Below are 19,007 nucleotides of genomic sequence, written 5' to 3' on the forward strand. Positions count from 1 at the left end.
CCCACGAAGGGCAGTCAGGCCCGTAGATAACACACAGCAGGCGTTGATACGCAGATGAAAGAATTTTTTCCCCAGAGGTTGTAGTCCACTCACTTCCTGATAGGCAGGTAAAGCTGGTGTTGATGTTCAAAGTTTCCTCAAGGAAAAAGAAGGGGGGAGGGTTCCATAGTGTAGTAATTCCAACGAAAGTGTAAATTGTTTAAAAACATAAACTTTATTCACACATCAATATCCAGGCATAAGATGTGTTTTACAAAAAATATATATTGACAAAAAAAATTTTGACAGAAAATTATAAAAAGTATAAAAAATTCACAGGAAAATCTACAGGAAAAACCCTTGAGGGGTAAAAAGTGCGACACCTCAGTTTAGCATAGAAGGCAGGTAATCAGTACCAGGAGATACAAATTAATTTAAAAAATCAAAAATTAAATAAGACCAAAAAAAATAGTAATATTGAAAAATAAATTAGATAAGGATAAAGATCAAAATCAAAAATAGATAAAAATAAATAAAAATAATAGTCTGTATATATAAAAAACTTTATATATGCGCAGGGTATAAGTATATGCACCACTTCGCTACCGGAGGCCCTCTTGGGAGTCCTGGTATAGTGCTCACTAAGGTGCTAACTCAAAAAATATATGTATATGGAAGTAAGCAGGGTGGACAGCGGGGGTTAGATGCGTCTGTCTGGTCCCCAATTAAACAGTCCACTGTGTCCGAGGAGCTGCAGGCTGGAGGGAGAGAAACAGCTCCGCAGTCGTTCCTCACACGGGGGAAATAGGCCAACCGTGTGGAGGCTAACAGTGTCCAACCTCAGCACGAGGACAGGTACGAAGGCAGCCGTGCCTAGCGTGCGGTCCTCCCTGCGTTCCACCTACTACAGCTGACAATGCGGAAGTGGCGTGCGTGATTGCGTCATACGCGTTTCGTCATAAGACGTCCTCAGCGACGATCTGTTTTAACAGTGTTTTAACAGGGACCCCTGTATAAAAAGCATAAGGGTCAAGGACCAGTACTGGGTGGCAACGTACTTAGACCCCCGATACAAACACAAAATGGTGGAAATGTTACCACCATCACAGAGGGCTGTCAGAATGGAGCACTTACAGGCCTTGCTTCGAGAAATGCTGCATTCTGCTTTTGCGTGCGCTGGCAGAGGAGGAATTCCCACTCCCAGAGAAAGATTTGCGGGTACCAATCCAACAGCGCCTGCAAGAAGAGGGCGATTTGAAGATGTGCTGGTGACTTCTGATATGAGAACATTCTTTCAGCCGACTCATCAACAGGTCTCATGCGGATCCAGCATCAGGGAATGCCTAGACCGTCAGGTGTCCGACTACTTCGGGTTAACGGACGATGTGGACGCTCTGAGGAGTGATGAACCCCTGGACTACTGGGTGGGCAGGTTTGACCTCTGGCCGGAGCTTGCCCAATTTGCAATGGAACTGTTGGCTTGCCCCTCGTCCAGTGTCCTGTCCAAAAGGACGTTCAGCGCAGCAGGGGGTATTGTGACCAATAAGCGCACTAGCCTAGCTCACGACAGTGTTGACTACCTCACATTTATAAAAATGAATGAGACATGGATCTCGGAGGAATTCAACATATGTGACCAGTAGACCATGTATATGCCTAACTCTATAAACAATTTATTTAATCTAGCACACGGACCTTTTTTCTACCTTTGGCTCACTTCCTTGTACAAAAAAATCACACCGTACTATATGCCCGTACCATCCTGTGTGAAGAGGTTGAGCGGTGTCATATTTTTGGGTCCCGTAGCGAGTTGCTGGTATCAGTGCTGGTGTCAGTGCTCTCTATCACGGTGCTGGTGTCAGTGCTCTCTATCATGGTGCTGGTGTCAGTGCTCTCTATCACGGTGTTGGTGTCAGTGCTCTCTATCTCGGTGCTGGTGTGGTCTCAGTGCTCTCTATCACGGTGCTGGTGTCAGTGCTCTCTATCTCAATGCTGGTGTGGTCTCAGTGCTCTCTATCACGGTGCTGGTGTCAGTGCTCTCACAGTGCTGGTGTCAGTGCTCTCTATCACGGTGCTGGTGTCAGTGCTCTCTATCTCGGTGCTGGTGTCAGTGCTCTCTATCACGGGGCTGGTGTCAGTACTCTCTATTATGGTGATGGTGTCAGTGCTCTCTATCACGGTGCTGGTGTCAGTGCTCTAACGGTGCTGGTTTCAGTGATCTCTATCATGGTGCTGGTGTCAGTGCTCTCTATCACGGTGCTGGTGCCAGTGTTCTCTATCACGGTACTGGTATCAGTGCTCTCACGGGGCTGGTTTCAGTGCTCTCTATCACAGTGCTGGTGTCAGTGCTCTCTATCACGGTGCTGGTGTCAGTGCTCTCTATCACGGTGCTGGTGTCAGTGCTCTCTATCACGGTGCTGGTGTCAGTGCTCTATATCTCAGTGCTGGTGTGGTCTCAGTGCTCTCTATTATGGTGCTGGTGTCAGTGCTCTCACGGTGCTGGTGTCAGTGCTCTCTATCATGGTGCTGGTGTCAGTGCTCTCACGGTGCTGGTGTCAGTGCTCTCTCGGTGCTGGTGTGGTCTCAGTGCTCTCTATTACGGTGTTGGTGTCAGTGCTCTCACGGTGATGGTGTCAGTGCTCTCTATCACGGTGCTGCTCTCTATCACGATGCTGGTTTCAGTGCTCTCTATCACGGTGCTGGTGTCAGTGCTCTCTATCACGGTGCTGGTGTCAGTGCTCTCTATCTCGGTGCTGGTGTGGTCTCAGTGCTCTCTATTACGGTGCTGGTGTCAGTGCTCTCTATCACAGTACTGGTGTCAGTGCTCTCTATCACGGTGCTGGTGTCAGTGCTCTCTATCTCGGTGCTGGTGTCAGTGTTCTCTATCACGGTGCTGGTGTCAGTGCTCTCTATCTCGGTGCTGGTGTCAGTGCTCTCTATCACGGTGCTGGTGTCAGTGCTCTCTATCTCAGTGCTGGTGTCAGTGCTCAGTCTCTATCATGGTGCTGGTGTCAGTGTCCAGTCTCTATCGCGGTGCTGGTTTCAGACAGTGAGGGAGATAGCAGTGGAGAAGCCAATCAGCGGGCAGTGCCAGTACCATGGCTGAGGTTCTGCACTGGACTGGCACCTCCGGACCACTGCAGTGGAGCCCTGCATAGGTGGGGGTAAGGACCGGGCAGAGGGAGGGGCTCAAGCACAGGTTGGCACACTGGGACACTGGCACAGGACTGCGCTGCCCTGACTGTGGCACTGATCATCTCCTGCACCCCCTTCATAGCCTGCCCTGACCTTGCCTCTCCTTCATGGCCTTCATGCGCTCCTGAATTGTCAAAATTTCACAGATAAAAAAAGAATGCTTGTCGTTGTCGATTCCAGATTCACGTAATAGTTTTGTTATGTCAGTGTCCATGTTGGGGGACTATGTGTGCACAGCTAGTAAGTATTTTGTGGCTGAAAATATGACCTGGAGGTTTTTAAGGTTCGTCTGCCATTAAAGTCAATGGGGTCCACCGCAAACTTTACGGTTCGCAAACTTTTGCCCGCGTTCGCGGTTCACGTTTGTGAAACATCCCGTCGGAAGTTCGTCCATCACTAATGCTTATAGATTGTTTACCTCCAGAAAGTCAGATCCCTCTATGTAGGTCAGGATTAGGTCAACAGTGTAATAACGGTCTAGGGTTTAGCACTGGTGTTGGGGTTTATTCCCAATTTAGAGGGAGCTCAGAACCCTGTATATAGTATAGGCCTAAGATCCAGGGTTCTCCACAGATACAAAGGTAGTTACAGGCATTACAAGCTACCTATACTTCACCGCAAATGTTTGGCAATTCTTTTTTCTTGACGTAACCGTTTCTCTTTAAGCCAAGCAAAGAAAAATGACGGGCAGTGATTATACTTTAACCTACAAATGATCTAAACGGTTTTATTCTGTAGTCTTGTGTAATATTCATGCTTAACAAATTTGGCACGTAGTATTTTGGCAAATGCTTTCTATATCAAACCTCTCCCTTGTAAAATCAATCCTCTGTCTATCTTACAATTTATGCGCCTACTGGTTATTTCTTTTTTCTTCTGTAGACTTGCTCTTTACATATTATTTAAACATATTACCTATGGGATTAGCAAGAAGCAGAATAAACTATATGAATACAAGGCTCTGGGAATGCACTAGTGCATTTACATTTATGTTATCATCATGAAAAAATGTTTATAACCTTTAATCTGTATGATGCACAAAGATTATATGCCAACATAAAAAAGGATGAAGAAAAGCAAATAAAAAAAAATCTTTACTATTAAATGTGCTATTTTTTATGACAGACATTAAAAGTATTATATATCTGTCATTCAGTATCTGAGGTTAGCGGTGAGCAAACCCATTATAATTAGCCATGTATCTGATTCACATAAACCCAAAACAAACCTCACTGGCAAATATTTGCCTAGTGAATGTGGAAATTGTGAAAACAAGGATTTCTTGTGTTTCAGGACCTTTTTTTTTTGTATGAGAAAAGACTGGTGTAGGTCAAATATTCCATGAGGTCACTTTTATGCATGGAGCAGTTGAGCTAGCCACGCCCATCCACTCTAGCTACTTGAAGAAGTTCATAGTGTGTTGTAGTGGCAGGAAGCAGAAAACTTGGTCAGGACCCCAGTGCACAAAAAAAGCACTGACAATTTTATAGCAGATTTCACAAAGTGGATCATAGCATAGTGGAGAAGGCAACAAGCTAAGACAATACACACAGAAAAGATCTAATATTTTTCAGCAGAAATCTGAAATTGTGTCATACCAAGAGAGAGCAGGAACTCATAATTCTATATAAGAGAATGTCACAAAGCAAATCATACCAACATCAGGACTTCTGTGTCCAAATAACTAAACTCATACCTTTTTAAAAAGGTTCACTAAGTGCATCTTATCAAGGGCAAAAAGTAAGGTAAATCAAACTTCTGGAGCAGAAAGAAACTAAGAAGGCCTCATTCATTTTTTTTTCACATTTTAAAAATATTTAGTTTATTCAAATATATATTTTTTTTCATTCATAAAATATTTTTTTCTCTTTTCAGGACAACATGCAGTTTCCTTGCAGAGGAGCAGGAGCCAGAGAAAGAGCTGGTGGAGCAGTCTTCCGTCGTACTGTCCACTGCCTTGCCATTGAGCACACCACACATCTCAACACAAACAACACCTTAAGACTAGGGATGAGCCAAACACCCCCCGGTTCTGTTCGCAGCAGAACATGCGAGCAGGCAAAAAATGTGTTCGAACACGCGAACACCATTAAAGTCTATGGGACATGAATGTGAAAAATCAAAAGTGCTAATTTAAAAGGTTAATATGCAAGTTATTGTCATAAAAAGAGTTTGGTGACCTGGGTCCTGCCCCAGGGGACATGTATCAATGCAAACATTTTTTTTTAAAACAGCTGTTTTTCCAAGAGTAGTGATTTTATTAATGCTTAAAGTGAAACAATAAAAGTGAAATATTCACCCTGGGGGTGTCTATAGTATGCCTGTAAAGTGGCACAATTTTCCCGTGTTTAGAACAGTCCCTGCACAAAATTAAATTTCTAAAGGAAAAAAAAATGGAAAATTGTATACTTGTATACTTTCTGTAATTTTCCTTTCCTGATGCATTCCCATAGCAGAACACACACACACTGGTTTGTGACTCCGCCCTTGCAACCTGACAGGATAGGTTAACTATAAAAGATGAAGGAGAGGCATCCTACCTCATTCTCTGTAGCTGTCACCTAATGAAGGGTGGGATGCTGTTTGCTGCCATGGGGATGAATCAGGAAAGGAAAATTACAGAAAGGTGAGTATACAATTTTCCTTTTTTTTGACGCATCATGGCAGCACACACACTGGGAAATAACTCGCCAGTCGGGGGGTGCAAGTAAAGTAGTAGAATTTATTCATCATATGGCTGTAGAATTAGCCCGAAAAACTGATCCCATATTGGAAAAGAGCAGAATGACCTGCAGCTCTAATTCATTTCCTCCAGTGTTTGTTTACAGCCCAGAGAAGGCAACAGCCATAATGGCACGAACGCCGAGCTGTGGAACTACAGATCTCAGCTAAACCCTTATTAAACAAACAGAGAGGATAAAGCAAAGTCAAAAGCAATATCTTGGAATAGAAGAAAGGTAGGCGGTCACTGCAGTACTTTAAGCTTCTTTAAAACTTGTATAAATGCTAGAATCTACCCCCGAGACCACCAGATTGGGGTTCTCTCTATAGAGGCTCCTTTAGAGGCTGTACAGGAGAGACTTCCAGCCAGGAGATGCTTAATCTGGTGGGGCGAATGTCCATCCGAATCAACGGATCTATCCTTGTCAGGTGAGGATAAAAAAAGAGAATGAGGTGGCGTGCCTCTCCTTTATCTTTGATGGTTAACATAATGTCCCATCAAGTCCATTCATCTTCTCTCGCTCCGCCAACAGACCGAAAAAATAAATAAAAAAGATCTGCCTCCATGGGAGGCACCCACCGTATGACGCTTCAGCGCTGATGACAGTTCTTTTATAACTGAGGGCGGGGCTACATGGTGATGTACTCGGGTGACCCCCACCCCCCTTTGACGTACAGGGACTTCCCAATGGCTTCCCTATGGCATCATAGGGAGGTGGAGCCACCCGGGCTCATCCTTTCTGAAGACACAGATGTGTCACTATCAGCGGTATCTACAGCGCATCCTTAAAGTATTCACATCGCTTCACTTTTTCCACATTTTTTTATGTTACAGCCTTATTTTCAAAATGTATTAAATTCATTATTTTTCTCAATATTCTACAAACAATCACCCATAATGACAATGTGAAAGAAGTTTGTTTGAAATCTTTGCAAATTTATTAAAAATAAAAAAAATAAAAAAAAATCACATGTACATAACTATTCATAGCCTTTGCCATAATATCAAAATCATCAAAATTTAGCTCAGGTGCATCTCAGCAGCACTCCACTAATCAGGCCTGTATGGTAGAGTGGCCAGGCAGAAGCTACTCCTCAGTAAAAGGCACATTCTAACCTGCCCAGAGTTTGCCAAGAGGCACCTGAAGGAGTCTCAGAACATGAAAAACAAATTCTCGAACTCTTTGGCCTGAATGGCAAGCAACATGTCTGGAGGAAACCAGACAATGCTCATCACCTGGCCAATACCATTCCTACAGTGAAGCATGGTGGGGGCAGCATCATGCTGCGGGAATGTTTTTCAGCGGCAGGAACTGGGAGACTAAGGATCAAGGGAAAGATGAATGCAGCAATGTACAGAGAACTCTTGTGGTATGTGAACCTAGTTAATCACTCCTAATAGATAACCATCAAAATAAATATAAATATAAAGTGACCTCCGTGCATAAACCAATTGAATGTTACTGGGTGTAACCTCAAGGCTAAAAGCAATCACTCTGTGATGCCCCTAGTCATCCAGCGATCACTACACTTTTAACACTCTGTTAAATCAGCAACAATAGAAAATAGGTGTATCAACATGCAATATAAATAATGATCCAAAACATGTAATAAAAGTGATCCTTAGTGCATAAATAATAGCTTGCGTCTCAAAGCTGGATACTTTTTTTTTTCACAATCGAAGATTTTATTGTTCAAAAAGTATCAAACATTAATACAATAGATAAATAACAAGTGTATGAGAGAGAAACTGATTCTTCCATTGTAACAATAACATATAACTTCTCATATTGCAGATAGGTAGTAGTATTGATCTGAAAGGTTTATTGAGTGTAGTAAGAGGAAAGAGGAGGGGGGGGGGGTGGGGGGAGTTTAGGAAGGTTAATAGGGGGTGGGAATGGTGAAAAGAGGAGGGGGGATTAGGGGGGAGCAAAGAATTAAGTATTCATTAAGTATATAAGTATACAGCATACCTTGTAAATATGAAGTTACAGATCGGAAATGAGGACACGACCCAAATTAAGTAGATGAAATAGGGGGTAATATAATACTTATATTGTCGTTTAGGTCGGTTTCCCACTTTGTTTATTTATTTTTTTCGTTTTGCAATGGAAGGGTTAACCATCTGTATGCTAGTGATGTTGTTTTGGAGATCTGGGAGCTCTTGTAGAAAATGTCTTCCAGAGGTTTTGGTGAAAGGAGGTTTTATATTTGCTGTTAAGAAGAAAGTCCTTTATTTGCATGTAGAACCAGGGGTTTGAGAGTGAATCCCCTAATTCTGATTTGAGAGTGTCCAGTGACTTGATTTTGTTTCCGCTGATGCAGTGTATGGCTAAAAGCTTTGCATTGCAGCCCGGGGTCGTTAAGTTTTTTTGATTTAACCCTGGTGGGAAGTCAGGGTTATCGGCAAGAGGGCTCAACGGACCTGGGATGGTTGCTAGTTTGTATTGTTGGGGGGTCCTGTGCCAAATATTCAATGTGGAGGCTACCAGAGGGTGTGGTATGTTTTTGGTGGATTTAGAATGTAGAGACCAGGGATAATATAAAGCTTGTTTCTTGTTATGTTTGTGTTTGAGTTTTACCCAATCCTTAACTTGGCTATGGCAGTGGTAGTCAATAAGTCTGGTAATATGAGTGGCGTAGTAATACTTTTTGAAGTCGGGTAGACCTATGCCACTCCTGTTTTTAGGTAGTGTTAGTAAACGGAAATTAGTCCTAGGTCTTTTATTGGCCCAAAGAAAACTTCTTTGTAGCATCAGCAATTTGGAAAAAAAGGAATTGGGTATTGAGATAGGCAGTGCATTAAAGAAATACAGCAGCTTGGGGAGGATAGTCATTTTTAAAATTGCGGCTCTGCCAAACCAAGAGAACAATTTGGGGTCCATTTTTGGAGGTCTTTAGCTATGGAGTTTATCAGAGGGATGAAGTTTGTCGAGTAAAGAGACTTAATGGTTGGTGTAAGCTTAATTCCCAAGTATTTGAGTGTATTGTGTTTAAATTTGTAATTTCCCTTGAGGCGTTCATATTCATCTGGTGGGAGGTTGAGGTTGAGTGCCGCAGATTTTGATCAAACCAAATGTCGCAAAGGTTTTTATGAGATTGGGTAAAGAAATATGTGGTTGTGTAACAAAGGATAAAAGGTCATCCGCGTTAACGGCTAGTTTATATTCTCTCTTGTGTATTTCAAAAACCTTTGATTTCAGGGGGACAAGTTGATGGTTCTGATGAGTGGTTCAAGTGTTAGAATTTAAAGTAAAGGTGATAAAGACCAACCCTGGTGTGGGCCATTATTTATATGGATCGGGTCAGATAGAGTATTATTAATTTTGGCCTGTGGATGCCGATAATGGGCTTTGATCCAGTTCATCATGTTTCCACCTAGACCTATGTGGGTACATGTGGCAAACATGTAATCCCAAGAGACTCTGTCAAAGTCCTTCTCGGCATCCGTGGACACCAAGAGGCCCTCGAATCTAGAGCTCCGGGCATAGTGGACCAAATTCAGGGATTTGATGATATTGTCCCTCTCCTCTCTGCCAGGCATAAAGCCCACTTGTTCGGGTCTAATAATTTTTGAGAGGAGGGGTTTTAACCTGTTGGCTAGGATTTTTGCCAGCAGTTTGACATTAATATTCAAGAGTGATATTGGTCTGAAATTTGCACGATCTGAGTTGTCTTTGTCTGGTTTAGGAATAACTGCTATATGTGCCATAAGGAAGGAATTAGAATCATTGTCTCGATTAGCTAGGTGGTTGAATGTGTTTAAAAGGGGTTTGGAGAGTAACTGTGTATATGTTTTGTAGTATTGGGACGTGAATCGATCTGGACCTGAGCTTTTCCCTTATTTTAGTTTTTGGATTGCATTTTGTAGTTCTATAATGGTAATTGGTTTGTCTAATTGTTTTTTGTCAGTGGAGTGTAGGGAGGGGATCTTGCTATTCGACAGGAAATTCTGGATCGCGTGTGTAGTACATGTGCGGGCTTGTGTTGTGGAGGCAGCTTATACAGTTTAGAGTAAAACTCTTGAAAAAGTTCCGCAATTTTTTCGGGTTTGTGTTCAAGAGTGCCTGCTTTGTTTCGCACCGCATGGATATGGTTAGCTATTGTTGCATCCCTTAGGGCTCTAGCAAGCTGTTTCCCACTCTTATCTTCGTGCTCATAGAGTATGCTTTTACGGGAGAAAAGAGATTTTTGGGTTTGGATTTGTAACATTTGTAATAAAGCATTCCTATCTCCCCACTTTATGAATTCCCCTCTAACTACACTTTTATGTGCTTCCCAATTGTTAAGGGGGTTTGTGTCTGATTCAACGTTAGTGAAGTATGTTTTAATAGATTCATGTATGTCATCATGTATAATCTGATCAGTCAGCAAGGTGGCATTCAGTCTCCAATTGAAGGGGGTTTGTTTGGGTGAGGTTAATTTCAAGGTGACGGCAGTGGAAGTATGGTCTGATAGAGTGATAATTCCAATATCAGCTTTGACAAGGTTAATTAGGTCTCTCTGGGTCACGAAAATCAAGTCTATCCTTGAGTACCTTTTATGCGGGGTTGAAAACTATGTGTAGTCCTTCCCTATAGGGTGTGTGAACCTTCATGAATTGACCAGGGCTAGGGATTGTAATAGAACCTTAATTCTTTTCAAAATGTTGTAAGAGACATGGGAGTGACCTGTAGAGGTGTCTTGGAGCAGTGAGAGTGGGATATTAAAATCTCCTCCTAAGATGATACAGCCTTCCGTGAACCATTTAAGTTCATTTATTATTTTGTTACAGAAAGTGATGTGAGCTTTATTTGGGAAGTATACATTCGCCAGGGTGATTAGGGAACCCTCTCATGTGCCTTTGAGAAAAATGTAGCATCCCTCAGGGTCAATTCGTTGACTAGTCAATTCAAATGGGGTGTGTTTGTTCACAAGGATGGAGACACCTTTGGTTTTGGCTAGTGGGTTCGTGGCGTGGTATGCTTTAGTATAGAAACTGTTGGTGAGCTTGGGAATGTTTTGACCTTTAAAGTGTGTTTCCTGTAAAAAGACTAAGGATGGATTTGTTTTTTTTTAGTTCTTTTAATAGGGAAAAAAAGGCGGAAAGACACTGTGCTACTCAGCTAACAGCTAACACTCCAACAAATAGTATGCCCCTGTTGAAGACCGATAGTGTCGAAATGCGTCGGGCAGCATTACTTGTACCCCACATTGCTTTTTACTAGTTCTCTTTTGTGATCATTTTTTTATTTTGTATAATATATATTTTTAATAAAACTAACTGTTTTTTTGATCTGCACCATCCGGAGCCTTTTTGCATTTTTTTGTTTTATATGCCATCCGTATGAGCCCCATTTGTAATTTGAGTTTGGATATACCGGGTTCCTGAAATACCATCGCTCTTGGAATTTGGAGAATATTGGATGGTGATCATCGAGGATACTTACCTCTATCTGTGACCGAGGATGGCTATACGAGGATTACATACCGGGATCTACTTCACCGAAAGCTGGAATATAATCCTCTGTGATTACAAGCACTCTAGACCCACTGTCGTATGATAGGTGGGTCCAACATTTCTAGTAAGAGTATCCACCTTGTATCTATAGAAGGTTGTGCCTACAAACACCACTTCAGACAAACAGGTTGCTGTTGTTGGTTTCCTTCCCGCCTCGGTCCATGGTTTGGAAGAGAAGATTGATTGTTTTTGTCTAACATGATAAGACGACATTTTTATAGATTGATGAACTGACAACAGTTTATTTTCCAGTATCTGTGTTATGCAGCTTTATTTACACTATATCACACAATCATCATTTATGATATATAGTTGTGTGTACATTGCATTGATTATTGTATATTACACGCAATAATATTTGCACTTTATCTCACAATAAGTGTGAGACCTTCTCCTCTAACACATATCGTTTGTACTCACTTATTCCTTACACATTATTGTGCTCACCCCTTTAGCGCTACATTTTTTATTTCACAGTTCTTTTAATAGTTTGGTTCTTTTTTCTGGAATATTGAGGCTGTTTATGTTGTGTGAAATTAGGGTTGGGGACTTACCTAAAAAAGAGTAAGCCATGTTGGAGGTGAGTGAGGGGAAGAGAGAAAGGGGAATAAAAAAGGGGGGGTGGTGGGGTGGGTGTGGCAAGGAGGGGGGCAGATCGGGTGGTTAAAGTCCTGTTAGTGATGGGTTATTAGGAGTGGGTAAAGAGAGGGGGTGAAAGTACCTTATTTGAGTCAAGGCACAAATCCACGTCAGGTTTGGCGTGGAGCCAGTTGAAAATGTTACCGACTTAACACCTAAGTCGACTCTTGGGGGTGAGTGGGAGGCATACCGGTGGATGGAAAGGGGTTGGGTTACAGTTGTAGATCTCCCAACAAGTATTGGATGTCTCAGGAGGATCTGGGTGATATACATAAGTGTTAAACGCTAGGTCTCTTGGACCTTTTAGCAACGAGGGCATTACCTTCTGGGGAGGGACTATAGAATGTGGGAGGTTTATGTATAGGTGGCAGGGTGGGTTAGCTAAAACTCTAAGGCCGCGTACACACGCGGGGACTGTTCGCCCAACTTTGTCCGCTGAACAGTGTTTCGGCGGACAGTCCGCTCGTGTGTGGGCGTTCAGCGGACAGTTTCAGCGAACAGTCCGCTGAACAAGGTTTTTCGGAATTTCCGAAAAACTGTCCGCTGAAACCTTGTTTCAGCGAACAGTCCCCTCGTGTGTAGGCTTGTTCGTCAAACTAAGTTCCGCGCATGCTCAGAAAGGATTTACACGCCGAAAGTTATAATGCAGTGTATAGGACGTCGTATTTTTCGTCGCCGTCGTACGTGCCGTTCACGTCATCGCGCACGGTTTCAGCAAACTGTTCGTCCGTCGTGTGTGGCCATGTCCGTCCATGCTAATTTTGAGCGGACTGTTTGCCGAAACTGTTTGATGGACAAAGTTGGGCGAACAGTCCCCGCGTGTGTACGCGGCCTTAGATTAAAGCCTTTGGCATGTCTATTTGACTGATAGTATTAGGAAGAATCATTATGTTTCTTCCACATGCTTGATAGAATTCCATTATGCATACCCTGCTGATGGGGGTTATCTCCCACAAAACCCATCAGTGTTTTAAGGCTGGATACTTAACACACAAATCTTAACAACAATATAATGGTGCATGTCCATCAATACAAGTCCTTATATAAAAAGTCCTTTTGTGAAGTAGTGCACAATATCCCTAGACCCATAGTGGTGACTATTCATAATATAGATGACAATCTTGCTCCCACATCACCTCCGTGCTCAATAGCCTCTCACCTCAGGTAAGTATTAAATCAGCATAGCCTATGGTTCCTTGGATGGTGTACTGGCATGTAGTCACCTCTTGAGGTCCTCTATAGTTGTTACAGATGATCTACTCGCACATGTTGTGTCTCTGTTTTCTCCCAGGGGGTTCCCTCTAATGTCCTCTCAAAGGGGTATATATAAAGGAAGAAGAGCGCTCTCGCAGTGTAGTAACTTAGAATTAATTTATTAAAATCATATACAGTGCACTCACATTAAAAAGTCGAGTAACGGTGTATATCCACGAGCTCCAAACTCATTCCACAATCACGACACTTCCGGTATGCCTCCACTCACCCCCTATGGGTTAGATCACGGTCACGTGACTTCATCAGGGGATCAAGTCATGTCAGACCATGATGTAATGCGGAGGGCATGAGTGGAGGCATACCGGAAGTGACACGATTGTGGAACAAGCTCAGTGCTCATGTATATACGATGTTACTCAGCTTTTTAATGTGAGTGTACTGTATGATGTTATGATTTTAATAAATTAATTCTAAGTTACTACACTACGAGAACGCTCTTCTTCCTTTATATATACCCCTTTGAGAGAACATTGGAGGGAAACCCCTGGGAGAAAACAGAGATACAACATATGTGAGCAGATCCTCGGAAACAACTATAGAGGAGCTTGAGAGGTCCTACAAAGAAGAATGGGAGAAACTGCCCAGAAATAGGTGTGCCAAGCTTGTAGCATCATACATAAAAAGACTTGAGGTTGCAATTAGTGCCAAAGATGCATCAACAAAGTATTGAGCAAAGGATTTTTTTACATATGTACATGTGATTTCAAACAAACTTCTTTCACGTTGTCATTATGGGGTATTGTTTGTAGAATTGTGAGGAACAGAAAGAGTCAAGAACAAGCAACAGCAACACCAGGGACAAAAACTGTAAACAAAAAGAGGTTGGAAGGAGAAAGTCCTGAATCTGTGTATGAGTTAACCCCTGACCCCGGCCTACCGCTAGAGGGAGAACAGACACTGAAAGATGTTCTGCATCTGCAAGCAGCGAACACATGTAAGTTCTCACTGGGTGAATTATATGATCAGTAAAGCTATGAGAGAACAAATGGGTAAACATGTATCGAAAATGGACAAAATGGAAAATAGGCTGCGCAGGAACAATTTGAGGGTGGTGCACAAAAAGAAACCCCCTTAATGGGACTTTAATGGACCACCAATACCACCAAGATTGAAGATATAACTTGTATTTTTATTAATTTTACAAAAAATATAAAAAAAAGACACCCAGACACAAGGTATCTCCAATAAAATACCATCAGACAAATATATATAGAAAAAAACATCTATACAGAAAACCACTAATACTCTCATTGATGTCCCAAGCCCGACGCATTTTCCAGTCTCTGCTATTACAGAACCTTCATCGAGGTAGAGAGCGAGAAATAACAATATTGTGGCAATTCTGTAGTAAGGCAAGAGGGAGAGGAAAAAAACAAACGTAAATACATATACATACATGCCCCCAAAATACACCATCCAATAGCTAGAGGGCCTATTACCAACCTTAGTAATAGTGCTCCTCCATAAATGTGAGGCAGGAACACTTAATAGCACAAGGGCATATGGCCACACTTTTATAGATGTTATAGTAGAATGGTAACACCCGGTATAAATCTTCTAGAAATATTTCGGAACGGGAGATGTGCAATATACATCACTTCCCTATAAATGCAAACTGACCATATATAGAGGTCAGATCAATCCACCTATCCCCCCGAAGGGAGAAAAAAAGCAGACAGACAAATGAGAAAAAAGAGGGAAGAAAAAACAAAACGGGATAGGTACTGCATAAAAGATTTCTATATATAAAAAAGAGAAATAAAGCTACCAGAATCAAAATACTAGGGAGTACAGCAACAGGACCAGAACAGCTCCCACATGAACCCCTATTAGGGAACTGAGCAGACAACCAATGTGCAGTAATCAAAAAGTAGTGTATTTAAATAAGAAGGCATGTGCCATATCCACTCCCAAGGGAAACAGGGCCGTGTGTTCTAGAGAGGGACACAAAGAACAATGCTTATCCAAAAAGAGGCAATCGGTGGAGTTTATTATAATGAACAACCCCTTAACAACATGTTAATGGACCCCAACATGGGGTTTCCCAGATCGCCTGAGGGTATGGATATTTATTGTAAACAATACGAATAAATGGGCTAAGGGGGTCAACAAACTCCCTAGGGTACAATATCCCAATGCTAACCAAATCAGAGTACTCACCAGAAACAACGGGGATGTGCCCAACAGTCTCTGCCTTAACTAATGGTGTGATAAACATACACATCACTCCGTGTATTTAAATAGGCCGCCGGCGCATTAATATCGGCATCATTGATGACGCCTATCTAAGTGTGACCAAGCATCGGAACATAGAGGCAGGGACTGCGCACATTCAAGTGTGCAGCCGTGTCATATTATCCATGGGTGCAGCGCGCCTGCGCAATAGCGCAAGCGCGCATGCGCCAGTGGAAATAAAAAGAAAAGGAGCGATCGTATAGGTCGTATATACGCCTGCGGAAGTAAATCGAAAGTGCAGAAGGACCTACAGTGTCAGGCCCATGCTAATGCATGGACATCCCAAAACACCCCCCCGAGCACCTCCCTGACAAGGGGAAAAGAACACAGCACGTGCACCATTGAGGATGCACCCGCATCGGCAGCACTAAACAAAAACGGGGGGGAGGCGAAGGCCCGCCATATCCCAAAGGCACATATCTCCGAGGTCCAAAAGGACCCCATCGGCACAAACAATTCTCCATGTCCCACCTGACAAAACCCGGCCAGGTCTGATATAGAATGAATCACATATGTTCAGGTGTGTCAGGGGGATAATTATTAACCCTCCAAACCATCCCAAGAACCAGATGTGAAACCTTCCAGGAAGGGTCTAAAACTGATACAATCGTTCAGACCAGGCGGTCGGGTGGCACCCAAGGCCATTATCCATCTTGTTTTGTGCTGTAAAAGAGTCTTATTCCAGTCTCCTCCCCTAGAGTTAGGAAGTACACGATCTAGTACCAAAAACCAAATTTTTGGGAAAATTCCCATATGAACATCACGGGCATGACATCCCAAGGGTAAATCGTGGGTTGCATATACGTATACTCGATATGTGTCTACTTATTCTTTTACACAGTTCTTGTTTAGTCTTTCCTACGTAGAAACTTCCGCAGGAACAAGACAAAAGATACACTACTCCAAATGTGCGACAGTTCGCAAAATGTAAGGGTTTAAATATCTTACCATTCCGCAATTTAAACATCTTTTCTGTGTTGATAAACTGACATTGAGGGCAACCACCACATTTGAAGGTCCCTCATCATTTGCAAGGGTCTTCACTAAACTCCTCTGTGTAATCGCTAGTAACCAATTTATCTTTCAAAGACTTTGTGCGCCTGAAAGTGATCAATGGTGTTTCTGGGATAAATTGGTTCAATGTGGAATCAATGAGCAATATATGCCAGTGTTTTTTAAGAATCTTTCTGAGGGCTAGACGTTGTTTACTGTATGTCATAACTAGCCTGGTATGCTCAGATGTTAAATTGGCATTTTTGATCGTCTTTGTTGCCTCCGATAACAGACCCTGTCTAGTTTTCATGCGTATCCTGTTATAGGCCCTTTTGAGGCATTTACGAGAGTATCCACGTTGTAAAAAAACACTGTTGTAGGTTTTTTGATTCTACCTCAAAAGTGGAGTCAGTACAATTTCTTTGAATACGTAAATATTGAGAATAGGGGATAGATCATATCAATGGGACTGGATGAGAACTTGTCGCGTGCAGAATCGTGTTGCCCGCTGTTTCCTTGCGGTACAAAGAGCTCGACAATTGTCCATTAGAGTTTTTAAATAATGTTACATCTAAGAAATTCACCCTGACATCATCATGTGTCATGGTGAACTTCAGATTGAAATTGTTGTTTCCCATGGATTCCATACAGTCGTTAAGGGCTTCTACGGTACCCTTCCATACAAGGAATATATCGTCGTTGTATCTATACCAGAATAATATCTGGTCAAGAGATACCAAATCAGGTACCCATAGCTACCCCCTGTATCTGGAGGAAATGGGAGCCATGAAACGCAAAGGCATTATGCAACAAAATGAACTGCAAAGCTCGCAAAATGAATTCATGTAAGGGTTTGTCTTACTTGGAAGATTGAGACAGAAAGTGTTTAATGGCCTCTAGCCCCTTGTTATGGGGAATGGAGCAATATAATGCTTCCACGTCCACTGTAACAAGGATAGAATCAACAGGGATATACAGACCTTCCAACTGTTGAAGGAGGTGAGCAGTATCCCTGATGTATAATGGCAAAAGGACATAGTTGTTCATCAATGTATCTGCTGAGGTTTTCGGAAATACTAACCCTTCCGGAGACAATAGGTCTTTGTGGACTTTGGGGAGACTGTAGAAGGTAGGGATTTTGGAATGCTTGGTGTGTATGAATTCCCACGTGTTTTGTGTGATAGTGTTTTCTAAATAGGCCGGATCGACTAACGTAAAAAATTAATTGTCAAACTTTTCTATCAAAGTTTTAGAGATAGGTTGATACCACTCCCTATTGGACAGAATTTGGTTACACATTGAAAGATACTGGGAATTGTTCATTACTACAATATTTCCCCCTTTGTCTGAGGGTTTGATTGTCAATTTTTCCAAAAAAAGCTGCGCTATAATGAATCAAAACAATGTGTGAAACAAATGAAAAAATAAATAAAAAATGAGATCCAAAAATACAGACAAAAGAATCTATATATAAATATTCAAATATTAGTCCATTTCCTGGTCAACAGAAATTCTGCTTATCATCTCCACCGTGTTTTATCACACCGCACCAATGGAAAGAAGTGTCATTTATTTATTTTTTCATTTGTTTCACACATTGTTTTGATTCATTATAGCGCAGCTTTTTTTGGAAAAATTGATATTTGTAATTGTGGGTATCTCACTTTTAAGTTGCAGCTGTTTCTACTGTATTTATCATATATATTCACAAATTTTTGTCACACATTTTTTTCACTTTCAAAAATTATTTTTCAGTATTTGTATTTAGGAATAAGCGCTGTATTATAAGGGTTTTATTTTGATTGTCAATTGGTGTTGTCTACTTAAAGTTTCTAAAGCTTTTCTTTCTGATACAGATAGATTGTCTGCGGTGTCACCCTTAGGCAATCTATTTATATCTTCAGTTACCAGTGTTACAAAGGCCTTTAAATTGGCATTCTTTGCTATGGAAGGGAACTTATTAGATTTTTTCTTTACGTTCGATTTACCCTGGATTCCTCCTGGTGTGGGGGTAATATTAGTTATTAGAAGTGTGTCCAGGTCAATGGTGTCAATTAATTCCCTTTCCTCCTGTTCTTCCAAAAGGGACACCAAATCATCCAATGCTTGTTGCTCCATATTCTATGAACCTACTATCTGTTTAGGCTTCATGTACAAATATTTAAGAATTAATTTGAGGGTTACTATAATAGTGCTGCATAAGGAGGGGAAAGACCTGTTGCATATATCTTCGTATAGGCCAATATCCCAGTTATGTTAAAATATTGGCAAAGGTGTTGGCAACTTGGCTGAATAAAAGTATTCAAAAACATATACATCCAGATCAATCTGGGTTTATTCCCAATAGATTCACTAGCATGAAAATTGGAAGGGTATACTTGAACATGCAGACCCCGACATAGAATGTGGGCTCGAGGGCTATCTTGTCCTTTGATGCAGTCAAGGCCTTTGATAGCCTGGAGTGGGGCTA

The sequence above is a fragment of the Lithobates pipiens genome, unplaced genomic scaffold (genome assembly GCF_037356315.1).
Source record: "Lithobates pipiens isolate NorthernLeopardFrog02 unplaced genomic scaffold, aLitPip1_a1.2 Scaffold_8, whole genome shotgun sequence".
Classification (NCBI taxonomy): domain Eukaryota; kingdom Metazoa; phylum Chordata; class Amphibia; order Anura; family Ranidae; genus Lithobates; species Lithobates pipiens.